At 35.4% G+C, this 15,756-nt stretch overlaps 2 non-coding genes across 2 annotated transcripts; both read left to right on the top strand.

The window, feature by feature from the left end:
• The first annotated feature begins 11,002 nt into the window (after positions 1–11,002).
• Positions 11,003–11,076, top strand: TRNAN-GUU (transfer RNA asparagine (anticodon GUU)). The gene has a single exon. It is a non-coding gene; the product is annotated as a tRNA-Asn (tRNA).
• A 3,669-nt stretch (positions 11,077–14,745) lies between these two features.
• On the top strand, positions 14,746–14,819 carry TRNAN-GUU (transfer RNA asparagine (anticodon GUU)). Its single transcript has one exon. It is a non-coding gene; the product is annotated as a tRNA-Asn (tRNA).
• The last annotated feature ends 937 nt before the right edge of the window (positions 14,820–15,756 follow it).

Genomic DNA, 15,756 nt, shown 5'->3' with positions numbered 1-15,756 from the left:
AAAATACCTGAAGGTTAATGTTGTTCCTGGTGATATCTAATCAGCAGAATGCAACCTAGCAGCATTTTTAAGTGAAAGCCTGTGTTATGTTATAACCAGGTGTTATCTTATCAGTACAAAGGTAAGGAATTAAGAAAAACTTTTTGAAGTTTGAAGATTTTTCTTACAAAATCATTGTCTTATTGCATCACCAAAGTGTAAGCTGGAAAGATGATTTTGATAAATTACTTGTTAGAACACCTGATTTGCTCTTCTGGAGTCAATGTAGTTTGTTTTTCTCAATAACCATAGAAGTAATAGGGTAAAGTAAAGACATTATGTGGGTTTTTTGCTACAGCACTTCTGTCAAAATACGATTTAAATGAGTTAAGATGATAATGGATTTTCTACTATAAGCAAAGACCAAAAAAGACAAAATAGCAATCCCAATTTTAGATTTGATAAATGAAAACAGCACATAGCAGAGTTTCGATCCATCAACCTCTGGGTTATGGGCCAAGCACGCTTCCGCTGCGCCACTCTGCTGCTCATGGAAGTGCTTAGAACTCAAGAAGGGTTGATTCATCTCAAGAACATGGCAATGTGTTCCTTTTAATTAACGAAAAATCCTAAAATAACTGTCCAGATTAGAGACTTTATAAACTTTGGCAAGGAAACTTTCCAGATCAATCTTTCTTAGGTGTTGTTTGTTTATGTATCACATAGGGTCTCTGCGGCGCAATTGCTTAGCGCGTTTGGCTGTTAACCGGAAGGTTGGTGGTTCAATCCCACCCAGGGACGAGAATCTTCTATTAGTCAAATTTTGGGGAATTTTAGGTAGAGAAGTCAACATGTCAAACTACCTATTTTAAGGAAGGGTTCAAGACTTTCTCTGAAACAATTATCTCTAAAGTGAGTTTAATTTGATTTAAGCCAATTTATTCAACATTTAGAAAATACCTGAAGGTTAATGTTGTTCCTGGTGATATCTAATCAGCAGAATGCAACCTAGCAGCATTTTTAAGTGAAAGCCTGTGTTATGTTATAACCAGGTGTTATCTTATCAGTACAAAGGTAAGGAATTAAGAAAAACTTTTTGAAGTTTGAAGATTTTTCTTACAAAATCATTGTCTTATTGCATCACCAAAGTGTAAGCTGGAAAGATGATTTTGATAAATTACTTGTTAGAACACCTGATTTGCTCTTCTGGAGTCAATGTAGTTTGTTTTTCTCAATAACCATAGAAGTAATAGGGTAAAGTAAAGACATTATGTGGGTTTTTTGCTACAGCACTTCTGTCAAAATACGATTTAAATGAGTTAAGATGATAATGGATTTTCTACTATAAGCAAAGACCAAAAAAGTCAAAATAGCAATTCCAATTTTAGATTTGATAAATCAAAATAGCACATAGCAGAGGATGGTTTCGATCCATCGACCTCTGGGTTATGGGCCCAGCACGCTTCCGCTGCGCCACTCTGCTGCTCATGGAAGTGCTTAGAACTCAAGAAGGGTTGATTCATCTCAAGAACATGGCAATGTGTTCCTTTTAATTAACGAAAAATCCTAAAATAACTGTCCAGATTAGAGACTTTATAAACTTTGGCAAGGAAACTTTCCAGATCAATCTTTCTTAGGTGTTGTTTGTTTATGTATCACATAGGGTCTCTGTGGCGCAATTGGTTAGCGCGTTCAGCTGTTAACTGGAATGTTGGTGGTTCAAGTCCCACCCAGGGACGAGAATATTCTATTAATCAAGTTTTGGGGATTTTTCGGTAGAGAAGTCAACATGTCAAACTACCTATTTTAAGGAAGGGTTCAAGACTTTCTCTGAAACAATTATCTCTAAAGTGAGTTTAATTTGATTTAAGCCAATTTATTCAACATTTAGAAAATACCTGAAGGTTAATGTTGTTCCTGGTGATATCTAATCAGCAGAATGCAACCTAGCAGCATTTTTAAGTGGAAGCCTGTGTTATGTTAAAACCAGGTGTTATCTTATCAGTACAAAGGTAAGGAATTAAGAAAAACTTTTTGAAGTGTGAAGATTTTTCTTACAAAATCATTGTCTTATTGCATCACCAAAGTGTAAGCTGGAAAGATGATTTTGATAAAGTACTTGTTAGATAACCTGATTTGCTCTTCTGGAGTCAATGTAGTTTGTTTTTCTCAATAACCATAGAAGTAATAGGGTAAATTAAAGACATTATGTGGATTTTTTGCTACAGCACTTCAGTCAAAATACGATTAAAATGAGTTAAGATGATAATGGATTTTCTACTATAAGCAAAGACCAAAAAAGTCAAAATAGCAATCCCAATTTTAGATTTGATAAATGAAAATAGCACATAGCAGAGGATGGTTTCGATCCATCGACCTCTGGGTTATGGGCCCAGCACGCTTCTGCTGCGCCACTCTGCTACTCATGGAAGTGCTTAGAACTCAAGAAGGGTTGATTCATCACAAGAACATGGCAATGTGTTCCTTTTAATTAACGAAAAATCCTAAAATAACTGTCCAGATTAGAGACTTTATAAACTTTGGCAAGGAAACTTTCCAGATCAATGTTTCTTAGCTGTTGTTTGTTTATGTCTCATATAGGGTTTCTGTGGCGCAATTGGTTAGCGCGTTCGGCTGTTAACTGGAATGTTGGTGGTTCAATCCCACCCAGGGACGAGAATATTCTATTAATCAAGTTTTGGGGATTTTTAGGTAGAGAAGTCAACATGTCAAACTACCTATTTTAAGGAAGGGTTCAAGACTTTCTCTGAAACAATTATCTCTAAAGTGAGTTTAATTTGATTTAAGCCAATTTATTCAACATTTAGAAAATACCTGAAGGTTAATGTTGTTCCTGGTGATATCTAATCAGCAGAATGCAACCTAGCAGCATTTTTAAGTGAAAGCCTGTGTTATGTTATAACCAGGTGTTATCTTATCAGTACAAAGGTAAGGAATTAAGAAAAACTTTTTGAAGTTTGAAGATTTTTCTTACAAAATCATTGTCTTATTGCATCACCAAAGTGTAAGCTGGAAAGATGATTTTGATAAATTACTTGTTAGAACACCTGATTTGCTCTTCTGGAGTCAATGTAGTTTGTTTTTCTCAATAACCATAGAAGTAATAGGGTAAAGTAAAGACATTATGTGGGTTTTTTGCTACAGCACTTCTGTCAAAATACGATTTAAATGAGTTAAGATGATAATGGATTTTCTACTATAAGCAAAGACCAAAAAAGACAAAATAGCAATCCCAATTTTAGATTTGATAAATGAAAACAGCACATAGCAGAGTTTCGATCCATCAACCTCTGGGTTATGGGCCAAGCACGCTTCCGCTGCGCCACTCTGCTGCTCATGGAAGTGCTTAGAACTCAAGAAGGGTTGATTCATCTCAAGAACATGGCAATGTGTTCCTTTTAATTAACGAAAAATCCTAAAATAACTGTCCAGATTAGAGACTTTATAAACTTTGGCAAGGAAACTTTCCAGATCAATCTTTCTTAGGTGTTGTTTGTTTATGTATCACATAGGGTCTCTGCGGCGCAATTGCTTAGCGCGTTTGGCTGTTAACCGGAAGGTTGGTGGTTCAATCCCACCCAGGGACGAGAATCTTCTATTAGTCAAATTTTGGGGAATTTTAGGTAGAGAAGTCAACATGTCAAACTACCTATTTTAAGGAAGGGTTCAAGACTTTCTCTGAAACAATTATCTCTAAAGTGAGTTTAATTTGATTTAAGCCAATTTATTCAACATTTAGAAAATACCTGAAGGTTAATGTTGTTCCTGGTGATATCTAATCAGCAGAATGCAACCTAGCAGCATTTTTAAGTGAAAGCCTGTGTTATGTTATAACCAGGTGTTATCTTATCAGTACAAAGGTAAGGAATTAAGAAAAACTTTTTGAAGTTTGAAGATTTTTCTTACAAAATCATTGTCTTATTGCATCACCAAAGTGTAAGCTGGAAAGATGATTTTGATAAATTACTTGTTAGAACACCTGATTTGCTCTTCTGGAGTCAATGTAGTTTGTTTTTCTCAATAACCATAGAAGTAATAGGGTAAAGTAAAGACATTATGTGGGTTTTTTGCTACAGCACTTCTGTCAAAATACGATTTAAATGAGTTAAGATGATAATGGATTTTCTACTATAAGCAAAGACCAAAAAAGTCAAAATAGCAATTCCAATTTTAGATTTGATAAATCAAAATAGCACATAGCAGAGGATGGTTTCGATCCATCGACCTCTGGGTTATGGGCCCAGCACGCTTCCGCTGCGCCACTCTGCTGCTCATGGAAGTGCTTAGAACTCAAGAAGGGTTGATTCATCTCAAGAACATGGCAATGTGTTCCTTTTAATTAACGAAAAATCCTAAAATAACTGTCCAGATTAGAGACTTTATAAACTTTGGCAAGGAAACTTTCCAGATCAATCTTTCTTAGGTGTTGTTTGTTTATGTATCACATAGGGTCTCTGTGGCGCAATTGGTTAGCGTGTTCAGCTGTTAACCGGGAGGTTGGTGGTTCAATCCCACCCAGGGACGAGAATCTTCTATTAGTCAAATTTTGGGGAATTTTAGGTAGAGAAGTCAACATGTCAAACTACCTTTTTTATGGTAGGGTTCAAGACTTTCTCTGAAACAATTATCTCTAAAGTGAGTTTAATTTGATTTAAGCCAATTTATTCAACATTTAGAAAATACCTGAAGGTTAATGTTGTTCCTGGTGATATCTAATCAGCAGAATGCAACCTAGCAGCATTTTTAAGTGAAAGCCTGTGTTATGTTAAAACCAGGTCTTATCTTATCAGTACAAAGGTAAGGAATTAAGAAAAACTTTTTGAAGTTTGAAGATTTTTCTTACAAAATCATTGTCTTATTGCATCACCAAAGTGTAAGCTGGAAAGATGATTTTGAAAAATTACTTGTTAGAACACCTGATTTGCTCTTCTGGAGTCAATGTAGTTTGTTTTTCTCAATAACCATAGAAGTAATAGGGTAAAGTAAAGACATTATGTGGATTTTTTGCTACAGCACTTCTGTCAAAATACGATTAAAATGAGTTAAGATGATAATGGATTTTCTACTATAAGCAAAGACCAAAAAAGTCAAAATAGCAATCCCAATTTTAGATTTGATAAATGAAAATAGCACAGGATGGTTTCGATCCATCGACCTCTGGGTTATGGGCCCAGCACGCTTCCGCTGCGCCACTCTGCTACTCATGGAAGTGCTTAGAACTCAAGAAGGGTTGATTCATCTCAAGAACATGGCAATGTGTTCCTTTTAATTAACGAAAAATCCTAAAATAACTGTACAGATTAGAGACTTTATAAACTTTGGCAAGGAAACTTTCCAGATCAATCTTTCTTAGGTGTTGTTTGTTTATGTATCACATAGGGTCTCTGTGGCGCAATTGCTTAGCGCGTTTGGCTGTTAACCGGAAGGTTGGTGGTTCAATCCCACCCAGGGACGAGAATCTTCTATTAGTCAAATTTTGGGGAATTTTAGGTAGAGAAGTCAACATGTCAAACTACCTATTTTATGGTAGGGTTCAAGACTTTCTCTGAAACAATTATCTCTAAAGTGAGTTTAATTTGATTTAAGCCAATTTATTCAACATTTAGAAAATACCTGAAGGTTAATGTTGTTCCTGGTGATATCTAATCAGCAGAATGCAACCTAGCAGCATTTTTAAGTGAAAGCCTGTGTTATGTTAAAACCAGGTCTTATCTTATCAGTACAAAGGTAAGGAATTAAGAAAAACTTTTAGAAGTTTGAAGATTTTTCTTACAAAATCATTGTCTTATTGCATCACCAAAGTGTAAGCTGGAAAGATGATTTTGAAAAATTACTTGTTAGAACACCTGATTTGCTCTTCTGGAGTCAATGTAGTTTGTTTTTCTCAATAACCATAGAAGTAATAGGGTAAAGTAAAGACATTATGTGGATTTTTTGCTACAGCACTTCTGTCAAAATACGATTAAAATGAGTTAAGATGATAATGGATTTTCTACTATAAGCAAAGACCAAAAAAGTCAAAATAGCAATCCCAATTTTAGATTTGATAAAAGAAAATAGCACATAGCAGAGGATGGTTTCGATCCATCGACCTCTGGGTTATGGGCCCAGCACGCTTCCGCTGCGCCACTCTGCTACTCATGGAAGTGCTTAGAACTCAAGAAGGGTTGATTCATCTCAAGAACATGGCAATGTGTTCCTTTTAATTAACGAAAAATCCTAAAATAACTGTCCAGATTAGAGACTTTATAAACTTTGGCAAGGAAACTTTCCAGATCAATCTTTCTTAGGTGTTGTTTGTTTATGTATCACATAGGGTCTCTGTGGCGCAATTGCTTAGCGCGTTTGGCTGTTAACCGGAAGGTTGGTGGTTCAATCCCACCCAGGGACGAGAATCTTCTATTAGTCAAATTTTGGGGAATTTTAGGTAGAGAAGTCAACATGTCAAACTACCTATTTTATGGTAGGGTTCAAGACTTTCTCTGAAACAATTATCTCTAAAGTGAGTTTAATTTGATTTAAGCCAATTTATTCAACATTTAGAAAATACCTGAAGGTTAATGTTGTTCCTGGTGATATCTAATCAGCAGAATGCAACCTAGCAGCATTTTTAAGTGAAAGCCTGTGTTATGTTAAAACCAGGTCTTATCTTATCAGTACAAAGGTAAGGAATTAAGAAAAACTTTTAGAAGTTTGAAGATTTTTCTTACAAAATCATTGTCTTATTGCATCACCAAAGTGTAAGCTGGAAAGATGATTTTGAAAAATTACTTGTTAGAACACCTGATTTGCTCTTCTGGAGTCAATGTAGTTTGTTTTTCTCAATAACCATAGAAGTAATAGGGTAAAGTAAAGACATTATGTGGATTTTTTGCTACAGCACTTCTGTCAAAATACGATTAAAATGAGTTAAGATGATAATGGATTTTCTACTATAAGCAAAGACCAAAAAAGTCAAAATAGCAATCCCAATTTTAGATTTGATAAAAGAAAATAGCACATAGCAGAGGATGGTTTCGATCCATCGACCTCTGGGTTATGGGCCCAGCACGCTTCCGCTGCGCCACTCTGCTACTCATGGAAGTGCTTAGAACTCAAGAAGGGTTGATTCATCACAAGAACATGGCAATGTGTTCCTTTTAATTAACGAAAAATCCTAAAATAACTGTCCAGATTAGAGACTTTATAAACTTTGGCAAGGAAACTTTCCAGATCAATCTTTCTTAGGTGTTGTTTGTTTATGTATCACATAGGGTCTCTGTGGCGCAATTGCTTAGCGCGTTTGGCTGTTAACCGGAAGGTTGGTGGTTCAATCCCACCCAGGGACGAGAATCTTCTATTAGTCAAATTTTGGGGAATTTTAGGTAGAGAAGTCAACATGTCAAACTACCTATTTTATGGTAGGGTTCAAGACTTTCTCTGAAACAATTATCTCTAAAGTGAGTTTAATTTGATTTAAGCCAATTTATTCAACATTTAGAAAATACCTGAAGGTTAATGTTGTTCCTGGTGATATCTAATCAGCAGAATGCAACCTAGCAGCATTTTTAAGTGAAAGCCTGTGTTATGTTAAAACCAGGTCTTATCTTATCAGTACAAAGGTAAGGAATTAAGAAAAACTTTTAGAAGTTTGAAGATTTTTCTTACAAAATCATTGTCTTATTGCATCACCAAAGTGTAAGCTGGAAAGATGATTTTGAAAAATTACTTGTTAGAACACCTGATTTGCTCTTCTGGAGTCAATGTAGTTTGTTTTTCTCAATAACCATAGAAGTAATAGGGTAAAGTAAAGACATTATGTGGATTTTTTGCTACAGCACTTCTGTCAAAATACGATTAAAATGAGTTAAGATGATAATGGATTTTCTACTATAAGCAAAGACCAAAAAAGTCAAAATAGCAATCCCAATTTTAGATTTGATAAAAGAAAATAGCACATAGCAGAGGATGGTTTCGATCCATCGACCTCTGGGTTATGGGCCCAGCACGCTTCCGCTGCGCCACTCTGCTACTCATGGAAGTGCTTAGAACTCAAGAAGGGTTGATTCATCACAAGAACATGGCAATGTGTTCCTTTTAATTAACGAAAAATCCTAAAATAACTGTCCAGATTAGAGACTTTATAAACTTTGGCAAGGAAACTTTCCAGATCAATGTTTCTTAGCTGTTGTTTGTTTATGTCTCATATAGGGTTTCTGTGGCGCAATTGGTTAGCGCGTTCGGCTGTTAACTGGAATGTTGGTGGTTCAATCCCACCCAGGGACGAGAATATTCTATTAATCAAGTTTTGGGGATTTTTAGGTAGAGAAGTCAACTTGTCAAACTACCTATTTTAAGGAAGGGTTCAAGACTTTCTCTGAAACAATTATCTCTAAAGTGAGTTTAATTTGATTTAAGCCAATTTATTCAACATTTAGAAAATACCTGAAGGTTAATGTTGTTCCTGGTGATATCTAATCAGCAGAATGCAACCTAGCAGCATTTTTAAGTGAAAGCCTGTGTTATGTTAAAACCAGGTCTTATCTTATCAGTACAAAGGTAAGGAATTAAGAAAAACTTTTTGAAGTGTGAAGATTTTTCTTACAAAATCATTGTCTTATTGCATCACCAAAGTGTAAGCTGGAAAGATGATTTTGATAAATTACTTGTTAGATCACCTGATTTGCTCTTCTGGAGTCAATGTAGTTTGTTTTTCTCAATAACCATAGAAGTAATAGGGTAAATTAAAGACATTATGTGGATTTTTTGCTACAGCACTTCTGTCAAAATACGATTAAAATGAGTTAAGATGATAATGGATTTTCTACTATAAGCAAAGACCAAAAAAGTCAAAATAGCAATCCCAATTTTAGATTTGATAAATGAAAATAGCACATAGCAGAGGATGGTTTCAATCCATCGACCTCTGGGTTATGGGCCCAGCACGCTTCCGCTGCGCCACTCTGCTGCTCATGGAAGTGCTTAGAACTCAAGAAGGGTTGATTCATCACAAGAACATGGCAATGTGTTCCTTTTAATTAACGAAAAATCCTAAAATAACTGTCCAGATTAGAGACTTTATAAACTTTGGCAAGGAAACTTTCCAGATCAATGTTTCTTAGCTGTTGTTTGTTTAAGTCTCATATAGGGTTTCTGTGGCGCAATTGGTTAGCGCGTTCGGCTGTTAACTGGAATGTTGGTGGTTCAATCCCACCCAGGGACGAGAATATTCTATTAATCAAGTTTTGGGGATTTTTAGGTAGAGAAGTCAACATGTCAAACTACCTATTTTAAGGAAGGGTTCAAGACTTTCTCTGAAACAATTATCTCTAAAGTGAGTTTAATTTGATTTAAGCCAATTTATTCAACATTTAGAAAATACCTGAAGGTTAATGTTGTTCCTGGTGATATCTAATCAGCAGAATGCAACCTAGCAGCATTTTTAAGTGGAAGCCTGTGTTATGTTAAAACCAGGTGTTATCTTATCAGTACAAAGGTAAGGAATTAAGAAAAACTTTTTGAAGTGTGAAGATTTTTCTTACATAATCATTGTCTTATTGCATCACCAAAGTGTAAGCTGGAAAGATGATTTTGATAAATTACTTGTTAGATCACCTGATTTGCTCTTCTGGAGTCAATGTAGTTTGTTTTTCTCAATAACCATAGATGTAATAGGGTAAATTAAAGACATTATGTGGATTTTTTGCTACAGCACTTCTGTCAAAATACGATTAAAATGAGTTAAGATGATAATGGATTTTCTACTATAAGCAAAGACCAAAAAAGTCAAAATAGCAATCCCAATTTTAGATTTGATAAATGAAAATAGCACATAGCAGAGGATGGTTTCGATCCATCGACCTCTGGGTTATGGGCCCAGCACGCGTCCGCTGCGCCACTCTGCTGCTCATGGAAGTGCTTAGAACTCAAGAAGGGTTGATTCATCACAAGAACATAGCAATGTGTTCCTTTTAATTAACGAAAAATCCTAAAATAACTGTCCAGATTAGAGACTTTATAAACTTTGGCAAGGAAACTTTCCAGATCAATGTTTCTTAGCTGTTGTTTGTTTAAGTCTCATATAGGGTTTCTGTGGAGCAATTGGTTAGCGCGTTCGGCTGTTAACTTGAATGTTGGTGGTTCAATCCCACCCAGGGACGAGAATATTCTATTAATCAAGTTTTGGGGATTTTTCGGTAGAGAAGTCAACATGTCAAACTACCTATTTTAAGGAAGGGTTCAAGACTTTCTCTGAAACAATTATCTCTAAAGTGAGTTTAATTTGATTTAAGCCAATTTATTCAACATTTAGAAAATACCTGAAGGTTAATGTTGTTCCTGGTGATATCTAATCAGCAGAATGCAACCTAGCAGCATTTTTAAGTGAAAGCCTTTGTTATATTATAACCAGGTGTTATCTTATCAGTACAAAGGTAAGGAATTAAGAAAAACTTTTTGAAGTCTGAAGATTTTTCTTACAAAATCATTGTCTTATTGCATCACCAAAGTGTAAGCTGGAAAGATGATTTTGATAAATTACTTGTTAGATCACCTGATTTGCTCTTCTGGAGTCAATGTAGTTTGTTTTTCTCAATAACCATAGAAGTAATAGGGTAAATTAAAGACATTATGTGGATTTTTTGCTACAGCACTTCTGTCAAAATACGATTAAAATGAGTTAAGATGATAATGGATTTTCTACTATAAGCAAAGACCAAAAAAGTCAAAATAGCAATCCCAATTTTAGATTTGATAAATGAAAATAGCACATAGCAGAGGATGGTTTTGATCCATCGACCTCTGGGTTATGGGCCCAGCACGCTTCCGCTGCGCCACTCTGCTACTCATGGAAGTGCTTAGAACTCAAGAAGGGTTGATTCATCACAAGAACATGGCAATGTGTTCCTTTTAATTAACGAAAAATCCTAAAATAACTGTCCAGATTAGAGACTTTATAAACTTTGGCAAGGAAACTTTCCAGATCAATCTTTCTTAGGTGTTGTTTGTTTATGTATCACATAGGGTCTCTGTGGCGCAATTGGTTAGCGCGTTCGGCTGTTAACCGGAAGGTTGGTGGTTCAATACCACCCAGGGACGAGAATCTTCTATTAGTCAAATTTTGGGGAATTTTAGGTAGAGAAGTCAACATGTCAAACTACCTATTTTAAGGAAGGGTTCAAGACTTTCTCTGAAACAATTATCTCTAAAGTGAGTTTAATTTGATTTAAGCCAATTTATTCAACATTTAGAAAATACCTGAAGGTTAATGTTGTTCCTGGTGATATCTAATCAGCAGAATGCAACCTAGCAGCATTTTTAAGTGGAAGCCTGTGTTATGTTAAAACCAGGTGTTATCTTATCAGTACAAAGGTAAGGAATTAAGAAAAACTTTTTGAAGTGTGAAGATTTTTCTTACATAATCATTGTCTTATTGCATCACCAAAGTGTAAGCTGGAAAGATGATTTTGATAAATTACTTGTTAGATCACCTGATTTGCTCTTCTGGAGTCAATGTAGTTTGTTTTTCTCAATAACCATAGATGTAATAGGGTAAATTAAAGACATTATGTGGATTTTTTGCTACAGCACTTCTGTCAAAATACGATTAAAATGAGTTAAGATGATAATGGATTTTCTACTATAAGCAAAGACCAAAAAAGTCAAAATAGCAATCCCAATTTTAGATTTGATAAATGAAAATAGCACATAGCAGAGGATGGTTTCGATCCATCGACCTCTGGGTTATGGGCCCAGCACGCGTCCGCTGCGCCACTCTGCTGCTCATGGAAGTGCTTAGAACTCAAGAAGGGTTGATTCATCACAAGAACATAGCAATGTGTTCCTTTTAATTAACGAAAAATCCTAAAATAACTGTCCAGATTAGAGACTTTATAAACTTTGGCAAGGAAACTTTCCAGATCAATGTTTCTTAGCTGTTGTTTGTTTAAGTCTCATATAGGGTTTCTGTGGAGCAATTGGTTAGCGCGTTCGGCTGTTAACTTGAATGTTGGTGGTTCAATCCCACCCAGGGACGAGAATATTCTATTAATCAAGTTTTGGGGATTTTTCGGTAGAGAAGTCAACATGTCAAACTACCTATTTTAAGGAAGGGTTCAAGACTTTCTCTGAAACAATTATCTCTAAAGTGAGTTTAATTTGATTTAAGCCAATTTATTCAACATTTAGAAAATACCTGAAGGTTAATGTTGTTCCTGGTGATATCTAATCAGCAGAATGCAACCTAGCAGCATTTTTAAGTGAAAGCCTTTGTTATATTATAACCAGGTGTTATCTTATCAGTACAAAGGTAAGGAATTAAGAAAAACTTTTTGAAGTCTGAAGATTTTTCTTACAAAATCATTGTCTTATTGCATCACCAAAGTGTAAGCTGGAAAGATGATTTTGATAAATTACTTGTTAGATCACCTGATTTGCTCTTCTGGAGTCAATGTAGTTTGTTTTTCTCAATAACCATAGAAGTAATAGGGTAAATTAAAGACATTATGTGGATTTTTTGCTACAGCACTTCTGTCAAAATACGATTAAAATGAGTTAAGATGATAATGGATTTTCTACTATAAGCAAAGACCAAAAAAGTCAAAATAGCAATCCCAATTTTAGATTTGATAAATGAAAATAGCACATAGCAGAGGATGGTTTTGATCCATCGACCTCTGGGTTATGGGCCCAGCACGCTTCCGCTGCGCCACTCTGCTACTCATGGAAGTGCTTAGAACTCAAGAAGGGTTGATTCATCACAAGAACATGGCAATGTGTTCCTTTTAATTAACGAAAAATCCTAAAATAACTGTCCAGATTAGAGACTTTATAAACTTTGGCAAGGAAACTTTCCAGATCAATGTTTCTTAGCTGTTGTTTGTTTATGTCTCATATAGGGTTTCTGTGGCGCAATTGGTTAGCGCGTTCGGCTGTTAACTGGAATGTTGGTGGTTCAATCCCACCCAGGGACGAGAATATTCTATTAATCAAGTTTTGGGGATTTTTAGGTAGAGAAGTCAACATGTCAAACTACCTATTTTAAGGAAGGGTTCAAGACTTTCTCTGAAACAATTATCTCTAAAGTGAGTTTAATTTGATTTAAGCCAATTTATTCAACATTTAGAAAATACCTGAAGGTTAATGTTGTTCCTGGTGATATCTAATCAGCAGAATGCAACCTAGCAGCATTTTTAAGTGAAAGCCTGTGTTATGTTATAACCAGGTGTTATCTTATCAGTACAAAGGTAAGGAATTAAGAAAAACTTTTTGAAGTTTGAAGATTTTTCTTACAAAATCATTGTCTTATTGCATCACCAAAGTGTAAGCTGGAAAGATGATTTTGAAAAATTACTTGTTAGAACACCTGATTTGCTCTTCTGGAGTCAATGTAGTTTGTTTTTCTCAATAACCATAGAAGTAATAGGGTAAAGTAAAGACATTAAGTGGATTTTTTGCTACAGCACTTCTGTCAAAATATGATTAAAATGAGTTAAGATGATAATGGATTTTCTACTATAAGCAAAGACCAAAAAAGTCAAAATAGCAATCCCAATTTTAGATTTGATAAATGAAAACAGCACATAGCAGAGTTTCGATCCATCAACCTCTGGGTTATGGGCCAAGCACGCTTCCGCTGCGCCACTCTGCTGCTCATGGAAGTGCTAAGAACTCAAGAAGGGTTGATTCATCTCAAGAACATGGCAATGTGTTCCTTTTAATTAACGAAAAATCCTAAAATAACTGTCCAGATTAGAGACTTTATAAACTTTGGCAAGGAAACTTTCCAGATCAATCTTTCTTAGGTGTTGTTTGTTTATGTATCACATAGGGTCTCTGTGGCGCAATTGCTTAGCGTGTTTGGCTGTTAACCGGAAGGTTGGTGGTTCAATCCCACCCAGGGACGAGAATCTTCTATTAGTCAAATTTTGGGGAATTTTAGGTAGAGAAGTCAACATGTCAAACTACCTATTTTATGGTAGGGTTCAAGACTTTCTCTGAAACAATTATCTCTAAAGTGAGTTTAATTTGATTTAAGCCAATTTATTCAACATTTAGAAAATACCTGAAGGTTAATGTTGTTCCTGGTGATATCTAATCAGCAGAATGCAACCTAGCAGCATTTTTAAGTGAAAGCCTGTGTTATGTTAAAACCAGGTCTTATCTTATCAGTACAAAGGTAAGGAATTAAGAAAAACTTTTTGAAGTTTGAAGATTTTTCTTACAAAATCATTGTCTTATTGCATCACCAAAGTGTAAGCTGGAAAGATGATTTTGAAAAATTACTTGTTAGAACACCTGATTTGCTCTTCTGGAGTCAATGTAGTTTGTTTTTCTCAATAACCATAGAAGTAATAGGGTAAAGTAAAGACATTAAGTGGATTTTTTGCTACAGCACTTCTGTCAAAATATGATTAAAATGAGTTAAGATGATAATGGATTTTCTACTATAAGCAAAGACCAAAAAAGTCAAAATAGCAATTCCAATTTTAGATTTGATAAATCAAAATAGCACATAGCAGAGGATGGTTTCGATCCATCGACCTCTGGGTTATGGGCCCAGCAAGCTTCTGCTGCACCACTCTGCTGCTCATGGAAGTGCTTAGAACTCAAGAAGGATTGATTCATCACAAGAACATGGCAATGTGTTCCTTTTAATTAACGAAAAATCCTAAAATAACTGTCCAGATTAGAGACTTTATAAACTTTGGCAAGGAAACTTTCCAGATCAATCTTTTTTAGCAGTGGTTTGTTTATGTCTCATATAGGGTCTCTGTGGCGCAATTGGTTAGCGTGTTCGGCTGTTAACCGGAAGGTTGGTGGTTCAATCCCACCCAGGGACGAGAATCTTTTATTAGTCAAATTTTGGGGAATTTTAGGTAGAGAAGTCAACATGTCAAACTACCTATTTTATGTTAGGGTTCAAGACTTTCTCTGAAACAGTTATCTCTAAAGTGAGTTTAATTTGATTTAAGCCAATTTATTCAACATTTAGAAAATACCTGAAGGTTAATGTTGTTCCTGGTGATATCTAATCAGCAGAATGCAACCTAGCAGCATTTTTAAGTGAAAGCCTGTGTTATGTTATAACCAGGTGTTATCTTATCAGTACAAAGGTAAGGAATTAAGAAAAACTTTTTGAAGTTTGAAGATTTTTCTTACAAAATCATTGTATTATTGCATCACTAAAGTGTAAGCTGGAAAGATGATTTTGATAAATTACTTGTTAGAACACCTGATTTGCTCTTCTGGAGTCAATGTAGTTTGTTTTTCTCAATAACCATAGAAGTAATAGGGTAAAGTAAAGACATTATGTGGGTTTTTTGCTACAGTACTTCTGTCAAAATACGATTTAAATGAGTTAAGATGATAATGGATTTTCTACTATAAGCAAAGACCAAAAAAGTCAAAATAGCAATCCCAATTTTAGATTTGATAAATGAAAACAGCACATAGCAGAGTTTCGATCCATCAACCTCTGGGTTATGGGCCAAGCACGCTTCCGCTGCGCCACTCTGCTGCTCATGGAAGTGCTTAGAACTCAAGAAGGGTTGATTCATCTCAAGAACATGGCAATGTGTTCCTTTTAATTAATGAAAAATCCTAAAATAACTGTCCAGATTAGAGACTTTATAAACTTTGGCAAGGAAACTTTCCAGATCAATCTTTCTTAGGTGTTGTTTGTTTATGTATCACATAGGGTCTCTGTGGCGCAATTGCTTAGCGCGTTTGGCTGTTAACCGGAAGGTTGGTGGTTCAATCCCACCCAGGGACGAGAAT

Source organism: Taudactylus pleione, unplaced genomic scaffold (assembly GCF_031769625.1).
Source record: "Taudactylus pleione unplaced genomic scaffold, aTauple2 ptg000134l, whole genome shotgun sequence".
NCBI classification, from domain to species: Eukaryota; Metazoa; Chordata; class Amphibia; order Anura; family Myobatrachidae; genus Taudactylus; species Taudactylus pleione.
Note: the sequence above shows the minus strand (reverse complement) of the source record. Positions and strands in the feature narration are given on the sequence as shown.